Source organism: Schistocerca nitens, chromosome 7, assembly GCF_023898315.1.
Source record: "Schistocerca nitens isolate TAMUIC-IGC-003100 chromosome 7, iqSchNite1.1, whole genome shotgun sequence".
NCBI lineage: Eukaryota > Metazoa > Arthropoda > Insecta > Orthoptera > Acrididae > Schistocerca > Schistocerca nitens.
Genome location: NC_064620.1, coordinates 311,366,831 through 311,371,830, shown reverse-complemented (window position 1 = coordinate 311,371,830; position 5,000 = coordinate 311,366,831). Strand labels below are relative to the sequence as shown.

The 5,000-nt window shown below is 55.3% G+C and overlaps 1 non-coding gene across 1 annotated transcript in view; it reads left to right on the top strand.

Moving 5' to 3' along the window:
* The first annotated feature begins 3,474 nt into the window (after nucleotides 1-3,474).
* The window catches only part of LOC126197159 (small subunit ribosomal RNA), a 1,909-nt gene continuing 383 nt past the window's right edge, over nucleotides 3,475-5,000 (top strand). Inside the window, exon 1 of the ribosomal RNA XR_007539552.1 lies at nucleotides 3,475-5,000. This exon is cut by the window's right edge and continues 383 nt beyond it. This is a non-coding gene — a ribosomal RNA (small subunit ribosomal RNA).

The following is a 5,000-nucleotide window of genomic DNA, read 5'->3' as shown; positions in this document are numbered from 1 at the left end:
TAACCTATGTTGCGCCTTAACCTAACCTATGTTGCGCCTTAACCTAACCTATGTTGCGCCTTAACCTAACCTATGTTGCGCCTTAACCTAACCTATGTTGCGCCTTAACCTAACCTATGTTGCGCCTTAACCTAACCTATGTTGCGCCTTAACCTAACCTACGTTGCGCCTTAACCTAACCTACGTTGCGCCTTAACCTAACCTACGTTGCGCCTTAACCTAACCTACGTTGCGCCTTAACCTAACCTACGTTGCGCCTTAACCTAACCTACGTTGCGCCCTAACCTAACCTACGTTGCGCCCTAACCTAACCTACGTTGCGCCCTAACCTAACCTACGTTGCGCCCTAACCTAACCTACGTTGCGCCCTAACCTAACCTACGTTGCGCCCTAACCTAACCTACGTTGCGCCCTAACCTAACCTACGTTGCGCCCTAACCTAACCTACGTTGCGCCCTAACCTAACCTACGTTGCGCCCTAACCTAACCTACGTTGCGCCCTAACCTAACCTACGTTGCGCCCTAACCTAACCTACGTTGCGCCCTAACCTAACCTACGTTGCGCCCTAACCTAACCTACGTTGGGCCCTAACCTAACCTACGTTGGGCCCTAACCTAACCTACGTTGGGCCCTAACCTAACCTACGTTGGGCCCTAACCTAACCTACGTTGGGCCCTAACCTAACCTACGTTGGGCCCTAACCTAACCTACGTTGGGCCCTAACCTAACCTACGTTGGGCCCTAACCTAACCTACGTTGGGCCCTAACCTAACCTACGTTGGGCCCTAACCTAACCTACGTTGGGCCCTAACCTAACCTACGTTGGGCCCTAACCTAACCTACGTTGGGCCCTAACCTAACCTACGTTGGGCCCTAACCTAACCTACGTTGGGCCCTAACCTAACCTACGTTGGGCCCTAACCTAACCTACGTTGGGCCCTAACCTAACCTACGTTGGGCCCTAACCTAACCTACGTTGGGCCCTAACCTAACCTACGTTGGGCCCTAACCTAACCTACGTTGGGCCCTAACCTAACCTACGTTGGGCCCTAACCTAACCTACGTTGGGCCCTAACCTAACCTACGTTGGGCCCTAACCTAACCTACGTTGGGCCCTAACCTAACCTACGTTGGGCCCTAACCTAACCTACGTTGGGCCCTAACCTAACCTACGTTGGGCCCTAACCTAACCTACGTTGGGCCCTAACCTAACCTACGTTGGGCCCTAACCTAACCTACGTTGGGCCCTAACCTAACCTACGTTGGGCCCTAACCTAACCTACGTTGGGCCCTAACCTAACCTACGTTGGGCCCTAACCTAACCTACGTTGGGCCCTAACCTAACCTACGTTGGGCCCTAACCTAACCTACGTTGGGCCCTAACCTAACCTACGTTGGGCCCTAACCTAACCTACGTTGGGCCCTAACCTAACCTACGTTGGGCCCTAACCTAACCTACGTTGGGCCCTAACCTAACCTACGTTGGGCCCTAACCTAACCTACGTTGGGCCCTAACCTAACCTACGTTGGGCCCTAACCTAACCTACGTTGGGCCCTAACCTAACCTACGTTGGGCCCTAACCTAACCTACGTTGGGCCCTAACCTAACCTACGTTGGGCCCTAACCTAACCTACGTTGGGCCCTAACCTAACCTACGTTGGGCCCTAACCTAACCTACGTTGGGCCCTAACCTAACCTACGTTGGGCCCTAACCTAACCTACGTTGGGCCCTAACCTAACCTACGTTGGGCCCTAACCTAACCTACGTTGGGCCCTAACCTAACCTACGTTGGGCCCTAACCTAACCTACGTTGGGCCCTAACCTAACCTACGTTGGGCCCTAACCTAACCTACGTTGGGCCCTAACCTAACCTACGTTGGGCCCTAACCTAACCTACGTTGGGCCCTAACCTAACCTACGTTGGGCCCTAACCTAACCTACGTTGGGCCCTAACCTAACCTACGTTGCGCCCTAACCTAACCTACGTTGCGCCCTAACCTAACGCACGTTGCGCCCTAACCTAACCTACGTTGCGCCCTAACCTAACCTACGTTGCGCCCTAACCTAACGCACGTTGCGCCCTAACCTAACCTGTAATTGTTATATGAATTGAAACATTCATGTAGCGTTGCCTAATCGCAACCCTCTCAACATAGGTCAGTGCTCGCACTCTCTGGTGTCCTGCGTATTGATTCATGTTACGGTGCGTACCCTCACAACATCTAGCGAGTGGTGCGTACGTTCCACATGGTCCCGCTATCCACTGTAATGTGTACTGCTGTAAGACTTATATCGCTCCCCTGTCGCCTCTAGTTCGTCAGGCGGGAGTTTGCGTGTTCAATGAGCTTCGCAGCTGTGCAATGGCATTCGCATACGTACGCGGGCCACCTTCCACGTGTTCTCTCGTGCATACGTCGCAGCATGTATGTGGGCTGATGTGGCGTGTCGTGACGCATATCATCCAGGCATGCAAGACCCACTGAATTTGCAAATGTAGATGGACGTCTACGTTTGCTGCCCAAGTTACGCAAATGAACTGGAAATCCGTTGTTGCGCGGTTGTATACGCTGGAGGTGAATCATTGATTGCGACAATCGGTACAGGTATTAACTGGTTGCTTCAGCGACACCCGTCATACCCACGAACGTGAGTGGGCATGTGGGTATGAAGCGATACGCGGCGGTGGCTGGGTGGGACCGTCCCCGGCCGGTGAGGGGGGAGCGCCCGGCGTGCTGGCCGCGCGCTGCGTGGGCGCACGCGCTACAGCCGGCTGGTGGGGGCGCCCAGTGGCAGGCGCGCCGGCCGACGGACGCGGCAGGCGGCGCAGCTGCGCGCCGGCGCACCCAACGCGCGGCGCCGTGCGGCCAAAGTGGGTCCTCGCGGGCCCGGTGCGAAGCGCGGTGGACATCTGCAGTGTGCTGGTCCGATTGAGGACTGTGTGCGTTGAGGATGCGCCGCCGCCCGGCACTCGGCGCCGCGACGCCGTCTGCTGCTCGGTCGCCCCCGCGGTTCTCGCAGGTGGTTTGTATCGCAGCTGTGCGGATGTGTTGGCGCGTGCGCTGTGCTGGGAGAGTTCGCTTTGGCACCCAAGTGGGGCTCTGCCCCTCTGTGGCGCTGGCGTTGGAGCTGCCCGGCCACTGTTTGTGGCCGCGTGTTGTCTCCCGCCGGCAACACCACGACAGCACGCTCCCGGGCCTCTGTCGGCAGCGGCAAGCTCAGTTGGGAGCACGGGTGGTCGCACTGAAAGCGTCTACTCGCCTATCTCCGGGCGATTGCGCCTCTCTCGAACCCGACCAAGTACTTAGGACGGCGCTGCGCGCCGCCGGGACCTGAGAGGGTTTCGAGGTGTATCGTGCAGGGGAGCCCAGCCTCCTCCTGTTTGCGGAATAATTGAGCGGACGCTTGCGTGTTCGCGCGGGCCTCCGGGACACACTCCCGGGCGGCCGGCTGCTCAGCTCTAGTTGACGCAGCTCCCTGGTTGATCCTGCCAGTAGTCATATGCTTGTCTCAAAGATTAAGCCATGCATGTCTCAGTACAAGCCGCATTAAGGTGAAACCGCGAATGGCTCATTAAATCAGTTATGGTTCCTTAGATCGTACCCACGTTACTTGGATAACTGTGGTAATTCTAGAGCTAATACATGCAAACAGAGTCCCGACCAGAGATGGAAGGGACGCTTTTATTAGATCAAAACCAATCGGTCGGCTCGTCCGGTCCGTTTGCCTTGGTGACTCTGAATAACTTTGGGCTGATCGCACGGTCCTCGTACCGGCGACGCATCTTTCAAATGTCTGCCTTATCAACTGTCGATGGTAGGTTCTGCGCCTACCATGGTTGTAACGGGTAACGGGGAATCAGGGTTCGATTCCGGAGAGGGAGCCTGAGAAACGGCTACCACATCCAAGGAAGGCAGCAGGCGCGCAAATTACCCACTCCCGGCACGGGGAGGTAGTGACGAAAAATAACGATACGGGACTCATCCGAGGCCCCGTAATCGGAATGAGTACACTTTAAATCCTTTAACGAGTATCTATTGGAGGGCAAGTCTGGTGCCAGCAGCCGCGGTAATTCCAGCTCCAATAGCGTATATTAAAGTTGTTGCGGTTAAAAAGCTCGTAGTTGGATTTGTGTCCCACGCTGTTGGTTCACCGCCCGTCGGTGTTTAACTGGCATGTATCGTGGGACGTCCTGCCGGTGGGGCGAGCCGAAGGCGTGCGACCGCCTCGTGCGTGCTCGTGCGTCCCGAGGCGGACCCCGTTGAAATCCTACCAGGGTGCTCTTTATTGAGTGTCTCGGTGGGCCGGCACGTTTACTTTGAACAAATTAGAGTGCTTAAAGCAGGCAAGCCCGCCTGAATACTGTGTGCATGGAATAATGGAATAGGACCTCGGTTCTATTTTGTTGGTTTTCGGAACCCGAGGTAATGATTAATAGGGACAGGCGGGGGCATTCGTATTGCGACGTTAGAGGTGAAATTCTTGGATCGTCGCAAGACGAACAGAAGCGAAAGCATTTGCCAAGTATGTTTTCATTAATCAAGAACGAAAGTTAGAGGTTCGAAGGCGATCAGATACCGCCCTAGTTCTAACCATAAACGATGCCAGCCAGCGATCCGCCGCAGTTCCTCCGATGACTCGGCGGGCAGCCTCCGGGAAACCAAAGCTTTTGGGTTCCGGGGGAAGTATGGTTGCAAAGCTGAAACTTAAAGGAATTGACGGAAGGGCACCACCAGGAGTGGAGCCTGCGGCTTAATTTGACTCAACACGGGAAACCTCACCAGGCCCGGACACCGGAAGGATTGACAGATTGATAGCTCTTTCTTGATTCGGTGGGTGGTGGTGCATGGCCGTTCTTAGTTGGTGGAGCGATTTGTCTGGTTAATTCCGATAACGAACGAGACTCTAGCCTGCTAACTAGTCGCGTGACATCCTTCGTGCTGTCAGCGATTACTTTTCTTCTTAGAGGGACAGGCGGCTTCTAGCCGCACGAGATTGAG